Genomic DNA, 19,869 nt, shown 5'->3' on the forward strand with positions numbered 1-19,869 from the left:
TCATTCCACCTTGGCAGTGATTCCTATTTTGGTTAAATACCTGGGATTAACATGAAAGTTTTAGAGATGTTTCCAAGTACTACTTGTACAGTTATACATTATATATATATGTAAAATATACTTTTTCTATAAAAAATCAAATACATTAAAGAGAAATCATCAAAAAATGTATTGAACTGGGCAGTGTTCATAGTACAGAGTATTACAAGCCCTTGTTAGGTGCTCATCTATCATCTTGTGCTTCTTTTATTATCATATTAAATTTTTATTAAAGTTCCTTGTTCTATTTTCTATCATCTTTGGCCATCTGGTACCTAATTGTATCCATAGAACTAATTTCAGCCCCTGACACATAGTAGGTACTCAGTAATATCACTCTTGTTGGACAATACTTGAACAATACTTAGCCAAAAATGCTGTCATCCCAATTGTGCTTTTGTAACTGAAATTTATACAGTCCTGATCATAAACAATTGAGCTAATTAGAATTCAGAAGCACCATGATTCCTTGTCCATTATTATTTTGAAGGTGCTGTTTTCCAAACTGTATATTTTCCAAATATACAGTAACTGTAAATGAAGTAGTAGCGTGAGCCTTATCATAGAAGTTTGTTAGCATATATTAAATTAAAAAGTGACTATCCTGGTTAGCAAGAAAATAAGTTTATATTCACTATAAAAACATTCTGAATGGGATAGAAAATCTCAGTGCCAGACCATTTGACCCAAGAAAGGAATTAAAAAAGACTTTGTGATTCAAAGGTCTTATCAGGCCCAGAGCTCCTTTCAGCCTTTACTTGGTTAAATAAAGAATTTTGGAGTCCTCGCATTTTGTATTTTAACCAGGCAGCAGAAGCTGGGTGGATGTGCTGTGGCATCTGCTAATTTGATGAACTCACTCCCTTTTCAGCGCCAGCCTTATTCCAATTACAGGCAGAAAACCAGGAGGCAAGTGTTAACAGTTTAAGAATGGATTCTTAATTTCATAATTGTACAATCAGTAAATGTTTGTTTAGCTTCTACAAGTTGAGGGCCCATGAGGAAAATACTAAAGAACATCCTTTTGAAGAACCAATAAGAAGGTAGTATAGAAAAGGAGGAATTTCCCGATCTGCGATGCCTCCCAGAGCCTAGGGAGCTGTGGTTTCCATCTGTGCACCTTCCTAAGAGCTGCAGGAACAGAGGTCATTTCCCAGCCTCGGGCAGGCAAAGGCTCCTGGGATTTGAATCATAAAACCTTTAAGTGAACTCTGACCGAGCCGCCTCCTGAATGGCCATCTCCTACTTCCCCAAGCAGAGCACAAGCGGACAGCTGTTAGCAGAGTCTGAAGGTGTCTGGAATTTTGGGTTGTTTGTCTCCGTTTTGTTTGTTTTTCAGTGCACAAGTGTGCCCTCTTCTAACAACCAGGAATGCCATTAATTTGATTGAAGTTCTAACTGACCTATTCTGCTATTAAAGCTTTTCACTCTACTTTTAGAATATCCACTTACTTGAGGATTCTAAATTACTACAATCGGATGGAATATAAGAACTTCTTTGGCCTCATTCAGAGAAGTCCCCTCCTCCACAACGAGCACTCAGCTCGTATCTACTCTTTCCCATTCCATGGTTGTTCTAAGTACATTTTCTCTGTTACGGTGTGAGTGCGTGTATGCGTTTTGCTAGGCTTGATGGGAGTCTTAAGTTCCAGGAGTCTCCATCGCGGGTCTGTCTGTTCTGCAAGGTCGATTTATTCGAGAAGAAAGTGAGCAGTGACTCTAATTAACTCAGGTTTTCACCTAATTGAGTACGATTTGAACAGAAAGGAGGCCTTAACTTTCGAACCGCAGGCTCTGTGGCTAAGTTGGCTAAAGTGCCTGTCACGTAAATAGGATAATCCTGGGTTTGAATCCCAGCAGGTCTTAATGAGGTGTCTGTTTTCCCTCCTAAAAGTCGTTTCTCTGATATTTTCTTTAATCGCAGTGGCTGGAGGTTGTTTTTAACCTCTTCTAATTACACCTGCATTCTCATACACCTGCATTCTCAATCACCCTCAGGCTCTCTACTGATGGTCTATCATACGGTTATACTGTACTGGAATTTAACTACTTAGGTGTTCAATATCAATTATGAATAGAGCTTTCCAGAGTAAAATTGGAAAACTTTTTATTCAGATCATTTAAAAATATATTCTGCTGGTTTCTCAAACACCAAGCAATCTTACTTAAGTTATACATAGATGAAAAATGGCTGCAATTTATCGAACACTTACTATGTTGCATTTTTGTGTTTCCTCACATACCTTTAAATCCCTAAAAACACTCACAAAAGTAAGCATTATTATGCATATTTTAGAGATGAGAAAACTGAGAATTGGAGAGAAATGAAGTAGCTTGCCCAAATCACAGCTAGGAAATAAATGACCAAATTAGGGTCTAAACCTAATATTTTCCAGTTCAAAGTCATGGTTTAAAATGTCAAATAATCTTATTTATAAAGTCAAACAGTATCCAGTATGGTTTAAAATAATAGTTCTTAAAATTGTATGGCACATAAGCTCATTAGATTATCTGATGAAAACTTGCCAATGACCACCACGAAAAAATGCTCCAACAGACATATGGATAAATTTTTTATATTCTTTGAAGGTGTTCACTGATCCCCTTAAGCTCTTAGGTGTCCATGAACCACTGAAAAAAAAATCCTTGACTTTCATAAACCAATAAAGTAAATCACAAATTGGTATTAAGGAAACATAGCGGTTGTAGGGGCATATTTTACTTCTTGATGTTGATTTTTATGGGACTATTATTCCCTCTCCTAGGCTGACTAAAATTGGGCCATTAGAGGCAAACATCTGGTCATCAGTGTCATGACTCTGGGCCAGCATATCAGGTTCAAGAAGTTATATTTCTGGATGTGAGATCACTGAAATGAGTTCTGAAAGAAGATCTGTACAGACAAACAACCCTTACAGCTGGCCCCAAGCAGCAGAAGATCTACCTTTATCTATTTTAGCTGATAGCTATGAAACATTCTTTCATCGCCTCATTCCAAAAATTATGTATTGTATGCCTACTCATTCAGCATGTGGAAAGGTGAGCTGAACAGGTCTGGTCTCTACCTCCAAAGAGTTAAGAGCTTAGTGGGAAGGAAGGAGATAGAAATCAATTACATAATCACAGACAGAAATATAATATCATGACTATGATAAATGCTACAAAAAAGAATGACTGAGATTTAGGAGGACATATATGAAAAATTCTGTTTAATCTGGGAAGTCACAGAGGGGGACACTTGAGTTGCAAAAAAGCGGAAGAATTATGTAGGAAAGAGAGGCAGAGCATATTGTTTTCTTTTTGGAAGATAGATTTAAAATGAAAAAGAGTAGATTTTAAGCAACTTAACCAGAGGTGCAGAAAACATAAATGTAAAAAATAATAAAAGGGAACTGGCATCAAGTTTTAGGGAGAAAATCCCCCCAAATGAGAAAGAACCTATTTCTACAACTCCAGGGGAAGCATTGCTGACAGTGACTTTTTTTCCAAGACAGTTTTAGAGTAAAACTTTGACAGAAATAAAGTAAATGCATCCATTCCTTTTCCTTAATTTTAGATCAATAATACATAATCCTATCCTTTCTTTCTCTATCTAATGATGATGAATTCACCAATGTTTTAGTGAGAAGGTATTTGTGCTAACAGGGAGTTCTCTTTGGAAATTTTAACTCTCCATTCTGTTTCTTATTGGAAGTTCTTAACTACCAAAATAAGAGAAATTCGAGGTCAGCTCTTCTAAGGTTATTTGAACCCCAAGTGCAGCTTTGTAACGAGGTTTAATGGAGCTTTGTAGTCTCCTCATACTCAGCAAAGAACTCAGTTGGTCTCCTTACAGTGCAAACTCAACAGAAAACTCCTAAGATTCTGCACTGGGGCATAGATTAAAAAGTGAAGTGGCTTTCAATTCAATTCAGAGATGTTTTCTTCCCTCTAAAGAAAGCACTATTCATTCAATGGACCAAACTGTTATTGTAAAAAACCAAAATCTGTCTATATATGAATGCAGAGAAAAGGCTGGCAATAAAGTGACTGACCATGCACAGAATAGAAAGGAGCATCGAGTTTTAGGTGATAAAGTATCTATCCATTTCCTGGATCTGCCATTCACCAAATATGGGCTTTTGTTAAGAGATTTGATTATCTGAAGTTATATTTTATTCTTACCTTTTCTTTTAACTATTACTTTTAAAGTAATTTTATCTTTACAGAGAAGTTGCAAGAACAGGACAAAGAATTCCTATTTATCATCATTCAAATTTCCCAGATCTGAATATTTAATCTCATTTAATTTATTATATATGTATATATATAAATCATTGAGAGTTGCAGACATGATGATCCTTTACCTCTACCTACTTCAGTGTATGTTTCCTAATAATCATATTCTCTAATATAACCACAATACCAAAATCAGAAATTAACATTGATATCATACTGTTATCTAATATACAGGCCTTATTCAGACTTTGCTAATTGTCCCTGTAATGTCCTTTAAATTTTTTAAAATTTTGTTTTGGCAAAAACACAACATGAAATTCCTTCCTCCCTTCCTTCCTTCCTTCCATCCTTCCATTCTTTCTTTCTAACTTGAAGTATAAAGCTATAAATGGTACTATATTTTATCAGTTTGACTTCAAAATAAGTGCCTATTAGCTAACGGGAGAGTTTTGGGACAAGATATTAAATTCTCTTGTCCAAAATATTTTAAGTCAAAATAACTGGCACTTGCAGTTCATTTTAGATTGAAACACAGACACCACACACACCCAATTACAAATTTCACTGCACGTTAATATATTCAACAATCAAGGCTGCCTTACATAAGTTCCACCTTCATCCAAATTGTTGATTAGATAAGAAAAAATAAACTATTTTATTTATTTTTAATTGGTTTCCTTTGGAAATTGATTTGTAGAAGCTTCTTATTTATTTTTAATAACAATTTTCATCATATGTAGCTTATATAAATATAAATGGTCTATCCTGGTTTATCAGTTTGTCAAAAGGTCATATTAAATTTGACCAAGGCAAGTGAACCAATATTTTTATTTATGTAGTGGTTTCTTTGTGCGTCTTAAGTAGGCCTTCCCTATGCTAAGTTCAATAACTTTAACTGTAATTTTATTTTATTGAAAGACCAGCTTCTGTTTCCTAACCTCGTAACCCCACAATACCTATTTTTAGCTTCTATATTCAAAATGTTAAATAAATCACGATTGCTCAATCTTAACATGTAAAAGGCTAATTTAATCCTTGCTCAAGAAAGGGAGGATTGCGAGATTGGAACCAAGATGGCAGAGTAGAAGGACGTGCTCTCACTCCCTCTTGTAAGAACACCAGAATCACAACTAGCTACTGGAAAATCATCAACAGGAAGACACTGGAACTCACCAAATAAGATACCCCACATCCAAAGACAAAGGAGAAACCACAATGAGACGGTAGGAGGGGCGCAATCACAGTAAAATCAAATCCCATAACTGCTGGGTGGGTGACTCACAGACTGGAAAACACTTATACCACAGAAGTCCACCCACTGGAGTGAAGGATCTGAGCCCCACGTCAGGCTTCCCAACCTGGGGGTCCGGCAACAGGAGGAGGAATTCCTAGAGAATCAGACTTTGAAGGCTAGCGGGATTTGATTGCAGGACTTCGACACAACTGGGGGAAACAGAGACTCCACTCCTGGAGGGCACACAAAGTAGTGTGCGCATCGGGACCCAGGGGAAGGAACGGTGACCACAGGGGAGACTGAACCAGACCTGCCTGCTAGTGTTGGGGGTTCTCCTGAAGAGGCGGGGGGTGGCTGTGGCTCACCGTGGGGACAAGGATACTGGCAGCAGAAGTTCTGGGAAGGACTCCTTGGCCTGAGCCCTCTCAGAGTCTGCCATTAGCCCTACCAAAGAGCCCAGGTAGTCTCCATTGTTGGGTTGCCTCAGGCCAAACAACCAACAGGGAGGGAACCCAGCCCCACCCATCAGCAGTCAAGCGGATTTAAGTTTTACTGAGCTCTGCCCACCAGAGCAAGTCAGCTCTACCCACCACCAGATCTATGGGATGTAGTAAAAGCTGTTCTAAGAGGGAAGTTTATAGCAATACAATCTTACCTCAAGAAACAAGAAAAATCTCAAATGAACAATCTAACTTTACACCTAAAGGAACTAGAGAAAGAAGAAAAAACAAAAAAGAAATAGAAGCCATTCTTTGATGAAAATAAGAATTTAAATATATTTAATATACAATATAAAGCATATTATATATATAAAGTATTAAATTTTTAGCTTTTTGTTTTGGACATTTTAAAACAAAGTAGGAATCATACTATAATGAATAACCATGTACTTACCACCCAACTTTGGCATTTATCATAGTTTTGTTGTTCTTCTTTGTCTCTTTTTGTGCTTTTTTTTCCCCTCCTGGAATAAAAATCAAGTTCCAGATATTAATCTCAACTATAAATATTTTCCCATGTACAACTAATAGTTATAAACTTTCTTTTTTAACACTGCCACAATAACATCACAACCAGCAAAAATAATAAAACTTCTTAATATAATCAAATCCTCAGTATGTATTTGATTGTTTCTTTTTCCAATTACTTTGTTTGAATCAGGATCCAGATATGTTGCATTTGTCTATTATTCTCCTTACATGTCATTTAATCTGTATCAGTTCCACCTCCCTTTTTCCTCCATGCCATTTCTTTCTTGAGGGTCAGTTTGTCCAGAATGTCCCACATTCTGGATTTGACTGATTGCATTTTTGTGATGTTATTAAATATATTCCTATATTCCCAATATTTACTGTAAACAGATGGTTCCATCTATTAGACTAGACAAAGCACTAATTTTTTAATAAAAGTATTTCATTGGTGGTCCCGGGCATGTTCTATTTCACTGTGTCAAGAGGCACATGTTGTGTAGCAGTCTCACTTTTAGAGAGGAATTGATCGGGTATGTCAGCCCGCTCCATCTGTTCTAGAGCTCCCCCATCCAATTTCACCTCATGGTTGTAGCAACCACTGATGATTGTGACCAGGATGCATTATAGCAATATCAGTTGCAAAATGTTGACTCTATTTTATCGTTCCTCCTGCATGTATTAGCTGTCATTCTTCTAAAGAAAAAAAATTTTCCTCATCAACTGTATGTTTATCCTGACATACATTCTGTATGAGAGGTAGTATAAGTACTTGATTCTTTTCCTTCATTTGTCAGCTTTCAAAATAATGAATCAATAACCAGAAACCTCCAAAGTCTGGATGTAGGAAGACCTGTGTGTGTGTGTGTGTGTGTGTGTGTGTATTAATTTTACAACCAGGTTCTTTACTAAATTGTCCATTTGTAGTAGCTTTTCTGTTCTGAGGAGTAGCTTCTAGATATATTACCCTACCAAGATATATAGAGAGAGCTTTATCCCTTCCTATCCACTACCTACACCTCTAATTACTTTTTCATGCTAAATTCCTTGATTAGTACCTCCATTATAGCATTAAAATAGTAACGATAGTGGATATCCTTATCTTGTCATGAAGAAATTAAATCTCTGTGACCACAGATACACTTAAAGTGACTTAAATAGGTGGTACAGATGATAAAAACTTACTAAAAATATATATTGTACAGAATTATTTTCCAGAATAAAAACTAATTCCTAGAAATCAATACCTTTAAAAGAGACAACTTATTTTTTTCCCCTCTCATATTATGAAACCAGTGTTTCAGACTAGGTGGGCCTAAGCAAATCAGCTTTGATTTTTAGGTTGGTTAAGACATATTGTTATTGTGGGATACTTGTTTGTGTTGGCAAAGTGGAAGTAGTCGTTCACTCAGATTTATTTCTGAAATGAGCCCATGTCATTTATTTTGATTGAAATTTTCTTGAACAGGAGATATTTAGATGCTTGATCTCTCACACTCCCAATAAGTTATCTCAGCAAAGCAGCAATGGTCTGGATTCACTGAAGCAGCCAGTCTTCATTCACTCTGTATCATTCAGTTTAGACTTGGAAGGCATCACGTACAATGACAGACAGTGCTTTATTGTTTCTCTGTGCATAGAACCTTGTGGTTATGACTGGAGCCCACTGCTTCCATATCTAGTGATTTAGGAAAACTAAGTATGGGGTGGTCGGACACTCATAAGGAAGAAATCATAAGATATTTTTCTGCTATTCCACTTCCAGTTTGGTTTTTGCTCTAAGAACTCTTCAGAATTCAGAAGAAAGTGAATGAAACCGAGAGTCTGTTGTTTTCTGTTTTCTTCTTTTCTGTTTTTAACTTGGTATCCAAGGAAATCAGGCCAATTATCTTTCAAAAACGCTTGTCACGTAGGATTTAGGACATTTCTGGTGGTGACAACGCTCTCGGGGCGAAACTGGGTACTACAAAGGCAGTACAGGTAGGCAGAAAATTGAATGAAAGAAGACACCAGGTTTAAAGGGAGAGATGAAAGGAAAAGTGGTTTGATCACAAATGCGTCCTCTCAAAACTGGTGGAGGTGCCGGGGATTGAACCCGGGACCTCGTACATGCTAAGCACGCGCTCTACCACTGAGCTACACCCCCAACTGCAACTGATTTTCTTCGGATTCCTTTCGTGATTTATAATCATTATTTCTTTGCTTCTCAAAGTTTTAGTAAATTGCAGAGGGAACGTGAATGTAAAATTCTCCATTTGCGTAAAATTCTCCATTTGCGAAACAGACTGAGCAGCGGCCTCATAAGAAAGCAACAGAATGAGACTCCAAAGGAAGGAGGCTGAAAAGAGGCAATCTGTTGTCTCGACAATCTGTTGTCTCTCACTGTCTCCAGCCTCCCTCCATTCCTGCCCTTTCCACATGTAAGGCTTCAGGTAGCTGGGCAGCCGGGGTACCCATTGAGGAGGTGGCGTTGGGAAGGGAGCAGAGGTGGAGTGAAAGCGGGTCCGCGCCTGCAGAGCTCCAGTTCCCGCGTCCAGCACCAACTCCCTTGGAACAAAGACCCTCAAATCATCTCCATTTCCGGAAGCCAGAAAAATCCACTGAGTGTTTCGTGGTGATGGCAGGGAACATCCCAGCGAGCTCACGATGTCCTGGACAGTAGGCGCCCAGATCGTCCAATTTAGCAACACTTACCTCCGGCAAAACCCTGGAGTCCCCTTGCCTTGCGGAGCTAGTCGAGTGTGGGCTGGGCTGGGCTGGGATGTTATTTAGATAAAAGGTGAGCAGGCAAGGCAGGACTGGCTTCTGTTTCTCCGCGACCAATCCCTTGGGAACCAGGGAGCTATGAAGAATTATTAGTACCTCGGAAGGTTTGGGAAGCGGGGAAGCTTCCTATACTTTAAAGAGTTGGCCCGGGCCCAATTCACATGCATTGATTTCTCCGGCACGTCCAGCGCAGTCTCTCTTTTTCTCCCTCTGAATTTCAAACTTATTAAAATTTTGAAAAAAATAAAAATATTACCCCAAATAACCATATACCTTTTACCCAGATTTAGCTATTGTTAATATTTTACCCCATGTCCTCCCTCTCTCTCCCATGTGAGAGTAAGCTGCAGTATATCATGTTCACTTACCCTTAAATACTTTACTACATAACCACTGTACGATCATGAACTTCAGTGAATTTAACATTAAATAAATAGCTGTATTTAATCTACAGTCTGCATTCCAATTTGACCAATTACCCCCTAGAGTACAGGATCTAGTCTAGTGTCAGGTATTGTATTTAGATGACATGCCTTTAGATTTCTTTAATCTGGGACATTTCCTCAGCCTTTCTTTTTTTTCCATGACATTAATGTGCCATTTCAATAATAGTGTATTTTTTCTTTTATTTTTAAAAATAGAATGTCTTTCACTTTGGTTTTTGACTGATGTTTTCTCCTGATTAGATTCAGACTATGCATTCCCCAGTGGATTACTATGTAGATAATGCTGTGTGCTTCTCAAAGTATCATACCTGGAGACAGGTAAGGACTCTCTGTCACTCACTGGTGAGGTTAATTTTGATCCTTTTGATCCCTGCTTTTTAGGACAGTGATTTCAGACTGCAAATATCCTGTTCCTCATCAAAATCTCCCCCAAGATTTAACATGCACAGTCTGAGCAAATCTTTATTACGATTGTTACAGAATAATGATTTTCCAACTCCAGTCCTTCCACCATATTTACAGTCAGTGCTTGGCATGTTACTAAACAATCATTTGTATGGATTTCTAGTTTTTTGATGCTTTATAATTGATTATGATACTTAACTACTTTGGTGCACAAATAGTCCCAGATTTGGCCACTGAGAGTCCCTTCAAACTGGCTTCCCATGTCTGTTTGAAATGTCTCCCTCATTTTTTTGAGTCCTTTTTACTTTCTAAGCCACTGTCTTGTTCACACTCTCCTAGACTGAGTCTGTCCTCATGTCCAGTAAATAAACACCCAACACTGGGATTCTGCTCAACAGAAGTGGATGAGGGAGCTGATGATCAGGATGAGAATTTGGGCTGGGGAATTTGTTTTTGTTTTTTTAACTGAGTCCTACCTCCTCTGATATACCCAAAGCAAATAGGGGTAAGGGGGTGGAAATCACAAACATCAACTTGTTAGATGAAAGAAACTAACAGAGTGTATGATTCCTTTTGTATGAAATTTTAAGACTGCCCAAACTAATGTATGGTATAAGAAATTAAGTCAGTTCCTGTCTTGTGGGTAGTGGCTAGAACAGGACAGGAGTAGAGCTTCTGGGATACTGGGAATGTTCTCTTTCTTCATCTGGGTGTTGGTTACACAAATGGGTTCACTGTATGAAAAGTTGCCAAGTATAATTTGTGTACTTTTTCTGTATGTTTGTTATACTTCAATATGAAGTTTTCAAACACAAGAACAGTGTTCAGAGATATGTTATTTCAGTCGCTGGGGGGTTCCTCTTCCTGTTTCTGCCTGGGGTTTATCTCCACAAGAGATTTCCCTTCCACGGTAAAGTGTTTACCAAGGATATCATGATTAACCTTGAAGTAAAAGAAAAGAGCAATTCGTTATTGTTTCCTGAGATATGATGTATAGTGGCTAATACAGAGCATCAAGATGCACTATCAAAGTTCAACAAGAATCTTTTTATGTGGGAAAAGGAAAATTAAATGAACTAGTTTTTGGTAAGCTTTTATCTTCAGAGTACTAGAGAATTGTATGTGACCTGAATCCCCTGATTTAGTGTTTCTACACTTAAGTGGGAGTTCTCTTTTTTCTCTTTCTGTTTTTTTTTGTTTTTGTTTTTTGTTTGTTGTTGTTTTTCCATTTTGTTCTTAGGCAGACAAGGCAATGAGAAGTGATATCTGGATCGTTTTATTGGCATTCCCCCTCCTAAAATACTCTCAAATCCAATGGTGGAGTCTTGCCTCTGTCCCTCCAACTTGCAGCTCCCTCTGGAGATGCCCAAACATCCTCAAGATCAGTACTGACAGGGCCAGATTTCAGGTCCATACTCTCCACAGGGCAATGCTCTATAGCATATATTTCTTCTTCTTCAATTTATACTCATTTTAACATCTCATCAGAAAGTTCTTAAAAGGTTTTAAGAAACCACAAAAGAGGCCTAAGGAGCAAATTAGCAAGATCCCTTTACCCTCCCCAGAGGTCATGCTGGGCAATTCTGCTTTCTGCATGAGAAAGTCCAGTGAAACCTAATGTGAGACAGACATTTTTCAGGAGCAAACACCACTTGGATTTTGCAATAGAGAACACTGGCCTAGGGAGAAAAGGGGAACAGTATTATCTATTTGTTTACAGAGCCTTGCAACCTGCCAGATTTGGGGGTTGAAATGGCCTTGGAGATGTCTCAGGTGCCTGGGTTGGATATGTTATTTAATCTCTCTAAATCTCAGTTTCTTCACATGTAAACTGAAAATGATAATACCTATATTTCATGACTGTTGTGAGGTTTAAAGAAGAAATGTACAAAACTTTTATTCACTGGGACCTAGAACAGAGTGTGCTTTTACTATTTGGTGGCTATTCTTATTGTTGTTGGTATTAAACTGGAACTTCTCAGCCTGGAGTAATCTCGTTGTATCCCTTTGATAACCGCCATCTTCCCCAGCTCAGGAATTCCCCATGTCTTTGGGACTGTATATTATTTACTGGTCATAAGGATCTCTGAAGATACAAGGGGAACCACAGGGAAAAATATGACCCCTCTGTGAAATCAATCATATTACAGAAAAATGTTCTTTAAATACTTTTTCTCAGAAAACATGGTCTGGATAACAGGCTCACTGCTGTTAGAGAAAATAAGGATCCAGGTAATTTTTCGATGAGAAAAAAGGTTTTTTGTTACCTATGGAAGTAGAAATTTCCAAAACCTACTTTAGGTTAAATTGTTCTTTATGGATTTTTGGCAGGAGAAGGTAAAGAGGAAAAAGCTATGAGAGTGGAAAAATAGTGTTCAAGAAGGATTGAAAATAAAAACTAGGGATCACACCAAGCCCAAATACTCTGGCTTTTCTGTGGGAGAACTCACACATTAATAATATTTAGAATGAGAAGAGTAGAGAAGAGAAAAGAGGAGGACTAATGACTAGATTGAAGACAAAATTAGATGTTGTGCCTGTTTACAGTAAGCATCGTTGTAAAGTTTTCCCTAAATATCTCGGAGATATGCCCAGGAGTTATATCACTGGGTTCAAAAATATATGTACTGTGTAAGCCAAATTACAGCCGTCAAAGATATCTAGGTCCTAAACCCTGGAACGTGTAAATGCTACCTTATTTGGTAAAGGAGAGTGAAGATATGAATAAATCAAGGGTCTTGGTATGGGAAAATTATCCTGGATTATCTGGATGGGTCCTAAATATAATCACAACTGTCTTTATAAGAGGGAAGCAAAGAAGAAGAAGGCAATGTGTGGACTGAAGCTAGATCCTACACTGAAGGCTTTGGAGATGGAGGAAGCAGCCACAAGTCAAGTAATGCAAAGAATGCAGCTCTAAAAACTGGAAAATTAAAGGAAATGTTCACCAATTATGATTGACTAGAAGCTCTGATGGACCTCCTACTTCCCAACAGTTAGCCCCTAGATAGTGCACTCTTTGTGACATTTCTGGTCTCACAAAGAGTTGGAGAATTCTCTAGGGAGGTCACCCAAAACAAACAAATATGATATTATATGGGGCCTAAAGTCATTCAGGAGCACGTGGAGCACAGGTCAGGGTGACTAGTGATAAAGCTGTAGATGTGGGAGCCCTGCCTAGGGTGCCTGGGAATCAGAGCAGTTGGGAACAAGAACTGCAGGAAGCTGACCTGGATCAGCAGAGGAGCAGGTTATCTTGAAGCCAAATGGCAATAGAAATACAACTGTGGGGATGAATATTTAACATCAGAAGAGCAGAGAGGTGGAGGAACTGAGCCTGGACTTCTCCTTATGGGCCAAAACCTGTAGTGGGAAAGAAGTGGTTCAGGGTATGTTGTATGTTGAAGGTGAGTTTATGAAATTCAGTAAAGGAACATGAGAGGGAAAGAAGAGGGTCACTCTTCCAAAGTTGAGAACCGAAGTAGAGATTTCATAGGAAGGAAGGAGCTACAGCATTTGGGCATGTGAGAGTCTTTTCAAATTTCTCTCCAAAACTCTGCACTAAATGTAGAAAAGCAGTTGAACCCTAGTGAGTGACAGGGGTTTATTGATGCTGAGTTTATTTGAAGTTGTCAAGTTCAGCTTCCTCCTGGGGGTGGGGAGGGTGGGGAAGAATGGTGGTGGTGGTGGAATTGTGGAGGCAAGAGGGAAGGAGTGGATATGGAACTGGTGAAGTGGCCTGCCCGAGGTCACACGGTGAGTGTCCTGGCTCCTGCACTAGTGAAGATTTCCCCACCTGGCCCTTCTTGGTGGGGAAGGGCCACCAATCGGCTCTAAGACGCCAATCTGCTCTAGAAACAAAACGGCCCGGTCAGGACGCTTGCGGATTTTCTGCTGATACTTTTTTTCAACCACGTTTTCACCCGTTGCTGTGTGTCGCAGACTGATGAATCCCAAGCCCCAGAGAAGGTAACAAGACCGAAATGAAGGAGTCTTTCAGCAGTCCAGCATATTTCAGAAGCAAATATAAAAACTACAGAGCCAGGTTTTGATGTTTCCTGGTCTCTCCCAGAAAACAGGAATCCCGGGACGTGTTCTAATCAGGACGTAGGGAATTCGGCCCCTCGAATTCAGAGTACAGCGGCAGAGGCACCCTACTCTCTGGGAGAACACAGGGCAGCTGACTGGAGCCGCGTCAGCAAATCAGGGTTGAAATCCTGGCTATGTCCATTCATTCATGTGTTCAACAAGGACCTATGTATTTAAATACCGACGTGTACTGGTTTTACCTGTTCATTTTGTATGTGCCAAGTAATCGAACCACTCTAAGTGTCATTTTCAGTTTTATGGTTGCTGTGAAATGTATATAAAAAATATCTGATTGTGAGGATTGAGTCAGGATTAAACCAGAAAAGAAAGGCAATTAGATATAGTATGACAGAACGGAACTGCAGTAATGAAGGACATGATTTTGTCCCAATATCATCAGACGAGGTGGCCGAGTGGTTAAGGCGATGGACTGCTAATCCATTGTGCTCTGCACGCGTGGGTTCGAATCCCACCCTCGTCGTGAGGTTCTCTGGACCTTAATACTTTCAGGGCAACCACTGTGTGAGCAGGGTGTTCTTCACTAACTCGCTTGCTACTTGTCATGTGGATAGTGCCTGTGAACATCTAATATAGCAACTTGCCTCAGAGCAGGAGGTGTACTTATATACACATGGACTTTTTCGAGGAAGAGCGATATAATAAAACATCGCCTAGATATACACAACAAATTATTATATGTTGTGTTACACTTGCAGGATATTTTCAGCCTATTTTTAACTGTACTGCAATTTTCACCAAGTTTGTTAAAGAGACAAAACTGAAAATATATCCCACATGACATTTCCTGTTAGATCCAAGGACTCCTCCTCTAGCAGAACAGAAGAATGTCAATATTGTGTAGTTTCTGCTGTGATCTCCAACTTGTCAGAACTTTGGGGCAAAATATTTTTATATGTATATAAAATATTTTATAAAATAAAAGTTATTTAAATATTTTATACATAAAATATAGTTTAATTTAAAATTATTTAAATATTTATTAAAATATCATACATATAAAGCTATACAGAAAACTCTTGCATCCTTTCTTATTTTCCAACCACCTAATTACATTTGCCACAGATAGCCATTGTTATTAATTCCTTCCAGAATCATAATAAGCATATATGAATATGTACCACGTGCAGTAAATATATCTTTTTATCTCAAAAAGGGGTAACACAAATGATAACATAATATGCATACTGGTCTGTACCTTACCCTTTTCCCCTAAGCAATATATCTTGGAGTATTTTCCATATCATAAAAAAAAGTGACAGTTTATGCTTTTCCAAGGACACATGGTATTCCAACGTATGAGTTACTGTATATTATTTAACCAGCCCTCTATTGGACATTTAGGTTTTCCCCCCATCTTTTGCTTTTACAAACTATGCTGCAATGAGTAACTTTATACATTTATATATAATATTATACAGAGAGACCTTTATGTATAAAGTTATTCATATATATGTAATTTTGAATATGTGCATTTGTATACTGCAAGATATACTTGTATACTGCAAGATAAATTTCTAAAAAGGAGTTTGCTGTGTCCTAGGATATGTGCATTTGAAATATTCACACCTACTGCCAAACTGCCCTCCAAAGGAATTTTATTAATCTATACTCCCAGCCAGTAATGACTGAGGTCCTTTCTCCCTTCACCCTCCCCACTATGTTATGTTGTCAACTTTGGCTTCTCTGTTATTTTAGTCGGTGATAGTGATACCGCAGTGCAATTTAATTTTCATTTCTTTTACTACAACAAAATATTTGTTACATTTATAAAGATAGAATATTTTTTGCTTTATTTTATTTTTTTTTTAAGGTAAGAGCAGTATTTGAAGTATGATCTCTAGGCTGCTTCAAGTGCTTGTTGTGAATGAAGAATTCTGGGCCTCACTCTTGATCTATTAAATTATGATCTCAGGGAGTGTGCTCTAGAATCTGTAATTTAATAAAGCATCCAGATGCTTCTCATGTTGATCTTAAAGCTTTGTGTCTGGCTGAGGTATCTATGTATTACATCCAATCACCCAGAATGCTCTCTATTTCTGTAAATGTTCAGCCCAGGAAATCTGCTCCTGCCTTAAATTTTACCAGCCACATCCTCATATCTTGGACAAATTTTAAAATCTGTTTTTATATCCTCGGGAAATTGGCTACCATTAATTCATTCAGTCGTCTACATTGGACACACATTCTCTACATTTACTGCACCCTCAAATCCTGAGTTAGCTCTCTTTTCTGAAAAAGCAGTTTTCCCAGGATGTGTCTATCAGTTCTTTGAGGAAACTGTCAAAGAAAAATTGCACCAGATGGAGTCAAACAGACAAGGAAGACTTTAAGACTATTGCAATCAGGAAGATTAAACTCCATTCGGAATGCAACAGAGGCAGCTGAGGATTTTTAGCCAAAGGGGCAGAGTAAGGAGTCATTGGGTGGAAAATTACTGAAAGAAACTTGATTAAATATCAAGAGTGAAGAAAGGGGAACTTGACTGGACATCAAGGGTGTTGGGGGGATTCTAGATAAACTGGCTTAGCGGGATTCTTGCCCAGACTGGAATCAACAGGATTCTTTACTAAAACTGGCCTGGGCAGGCCAAAGATGGTTTGTAAGAGGGCTCAGAGGAGCTTGACACAAGTTTGGTCAAGGAGGGAGTCCTTGTTAATATCCACAGGGATTCCTTCAGCTTCCTTAAAGAATGGGAGATCCACAGACCAGATAAGGTCCCTACAGAAGTGTCCACATGCTCTCCCAGCTTGTTCTGCCTCCCTATATCAGCTGTTCCTTGGCCTTCTCTCCAGCCCTGGGTCACTTGAGTGCAGGTACCTCCTCCAGCCAGGTATGTTTCATTACTGTAACTTAGAGGCTTGGAATAATGTCTGAGTTGCTGAATTTGAGCTAGGACAAATGGGTCCTTGATGCTAAATATGACCATAATGATGTCATTAATTCTCCTTCAGTATTTGAGATGAAGTGGTTCTCCCTTTTGTTACGTCATTTCCTAAAGTTCCAGGAGGGTGGTTGGAACTCTGGAGTCTATTTGAGATTTTGGCTTTGGGTTAGGATGTTAGTGCTACAGATGTCTGAGAACCACAGGCTGGAGGTGGCATTGGTTGGAGAGAACGCAGTTAGAAACACCCCACACCGGGAAGGCTATCAGGTCAGTTCAGAAGAGAGAGGATACTTTGGAGGATACTTTTGATCATACTAGCATCAACAGGGTTGAAAGAAGACAGGACCATACCTGCTAAGGCAACACTCCAAGCAGAAAATGTTATTTCCCCCTGCAATTAGCATCATCACAGACCATCTAAGTAGAGATACAATCAAGTGCTCATAGTGGGAAACAAAAGAATCTGTTTTCATAAACTTAGTAACCTTACTTTGTTACAAAGTCTCTGTGTAACCAATGGTAAATCATAATATGAGTCAATGAAATATTTATAGTTTAGTGAGTTACTGGAATTGGTGAGAGTAGGACTTGATTTACTTTTTGGTTACATATGAGAACATTAAAATGTTGAAGCAAGAAGGAACCTGAAAATAGATCACTGGATTTAAGGGCTGTCTATTATGACATAGAAGAGATTAATTTGTACAGAACATAGATATCTGTCTCCTCCTAATTTAGTTCCTGTCCAGCTGAAGGAAATCTTTCCTCCCACTCGCCTACGTTTCTCATTCTAATGGCAAATGCATGGCTATCTAGAACTAACTGGACTTTCTACGTTTGATCAGCTTTGTCTCCAACGTGATCTCTGTCTACACACAGAGTACTTTTTGAGGGGGACATTTCTTGACCCTGAGCCTCAGCTCCATAGAACCGTTTCCCGGGTGCTTCGGGTGCAGGTGTTTGACACTTTCTGGGGAGGTTGCGTTCAGAGGTTCGCTCCATTTCCCGCGGGCCCGAGCGGCGGGAGAGGGGAGACGCGGGGAGAGACGTGAGTTTTTCTGCTTGGACGGCAGGAACTGCGCGCTCCGCGGCTACAGGCTTTCGAGGAGTTTCCAAGCCGGCTTCGCCTTTGAGGTGGGTGATGAGAACGAGAAGGAATGAGAGAAGGCAGAGGAGAGTGAACTGTCTCGGTGAAATGGGAATGGGAAGAGGAGGTGAGAAGTGACCCCGGACGGAGAAAGCGCGCTCCCGGCCGAGGCTCGGCGACTCGGCCGGCACGTGGGGTTTTAGGCTTAGGAGCGGGCGCGGCGAGGAGGCCTTGGTACCTTGGACGTTTTGAGATGCGGTCTCCATCAAGGAATTGCGCTGCTGGAGCTGTTCCGCCCGAGCCCTGAAAAGTTCATGAGGTTGCTGGGAGGCTGACCATTTCTAGTCAGCCTCCTTGCTATTGAACTTTGTGCGATTGGAAAGCTTAATTTTAAAGAATTCGTTAGTTCCCAGGAGAAGTATTCTGTCCTTTTGTTTGAACAGAGTCGTAGAATCCAGTACTATTGCACACGACCACAAATGTGTAAAGCAGAGGAACGCTTTCTTTCCGGTTCAGATATGATCCCAAGAACTATAAAATGTTCCCCTGAGAGAGGTCCCACCGAGATTCGAACTCGGATTGCTGGATTCAAAGTCCAGAGTGCTGACCATTACACCATGGGACCAACCGAAAAGGTAAACTTCTGTCTGTAATCATAGTTAAATATTTCCTTCATAAGTTTTCAATAGCTCTAACCCAGAAGAGTTAGGTCAAGCTTCAGTGAGACCACGCTGATAATGAAATCTGACACTTTACTGTCGCTGGGGAAGAGGCATTGGGCAAAATATCATTCAGGGCAATCCGGGCACTCTCTCTTCTGCTTCTGTTGGGATCATAAATTAATTTTTGGAAGACCAGCAGAGGCGGATCCAGATTTTGTGAAGTCTGAAACTTACACAAGTTTCCTAAAAAGGACACAAGGGGGTCCTTTTTAAGAAAAAGAATAGACATTCTCAACAGATACAGCTACTGTAAAGCATATATAACGTATCAGAGGAAAAATTGGAATAAAAAGAGGCCGCAGTCTTAACTAATTTCCATTATAATATACTTTTGCAAGTTTTACAAAAACATATGTTCATACAGGGCGACCCCTTCCAGGGCCTTGGAGAGCAGTCTTGACACACTTAGTGAAGCTCATGATAAATACCCCTCCAAAGAGCAGTTTGGCGATATCTATCAAAATAATCTCTACTCAGCAATTTTTCTTTAAAAAAGCCATCCTACAGAAATACAAAAAATTAAAAAATTAAAAAATATGTCTAAGGATGTTCACTGTAATATTTTGCAATATCAGAAACTTGAAAATATGCCCATCCATTCAACGGAAATAATATACTAAAAAGAATGGGATAGATGTAGGTACCCACATGTTGGTTTGGCAGTTTCTGGAGAGGATTTAATCTAAGTTTAAAACAAATAAACACAACCTAGAAATTTGCTGAATTGTAATATATAGCATGAACTAATTTTTGTAAGTCATAGTTTGTGAGTTTATATATACATTTTAAAATAGCTTAAGAAGCGGAATTGGGAATCAAGGAGCTTCTCACTTTTTGTCGTGTTCACTTTTGTGAGATATAGTCACTTTAGTAATTAAAAGTGAAAAATCTACAAAAAAAAATTAATGCCCTTCAGTAGAGGACTTAGAAGTCATGTTTACTCCATGCTGACTGCCTCCTGTGCTCAGTATGGCGGTGATCACAGAATGC

At 39.1% G+C, this 19,869-nt stretch overlaps 3 non-coding genes across 3 annotated transcripts; 1 reads left to right on the forward strand and 2 right to left on the reverse strand.

Moving 5' to 3' along the window:
- Positions 1 to 8,533: 8,533 nt before the first annotated feature.
- Positions 8,534 to 8,605, reverse strand: TRNAA-AGC (transfer RNA alanine (anticodon AGC)). The gene has a single exon. It is a non-coding gene; the product is annotated as a tRNA-Ala (tRNA).
- A 5,959-nt stretch (positions 8,606 to 14,564) lies between these two features.
- TRNAS-GCU (transfer RNA serine (anticodon GCU)) lies at positions 14,565 to 14,646 on the forward strand. The gene has a single exon. It is a non-coding gene; the product is annotated as a tRNA-Ser (tRNA).
- Positions 14,647 to 18,710: 4,064 nt separating this feature from the next.
- TRNAQ-UUG (transfer RNA glutamine (anticodon UUG)) lies at positions 18,711 to 18,782 on the reverse strand. Its single transcript has one exon. It is a non-coding gene; the product is annotated as a tRNA-Gln (tRNA).
- Between the last annotated feature and the right edge of the window lie 1,087 nt (positions 18,783 to 19,869).

This window comes from Neophocaena asiaeorientalis, unplaced genomic scaffold (genome assembly GCF_003031525.2).
Source record: "Neophocaena asiaeorientalis asiaeorientalis breed wild unplaced genomic scaffold, Neophocaena_asiaeorientalis_V1.1 scaffold239, whole genome shotgun sequence".
NCBI lineage: Eukaryota > Metazoa > Chordata > Mammalia > Artiodactyla > Phocoenidae > Neophocaena > Neophocaena asiaeorientalis.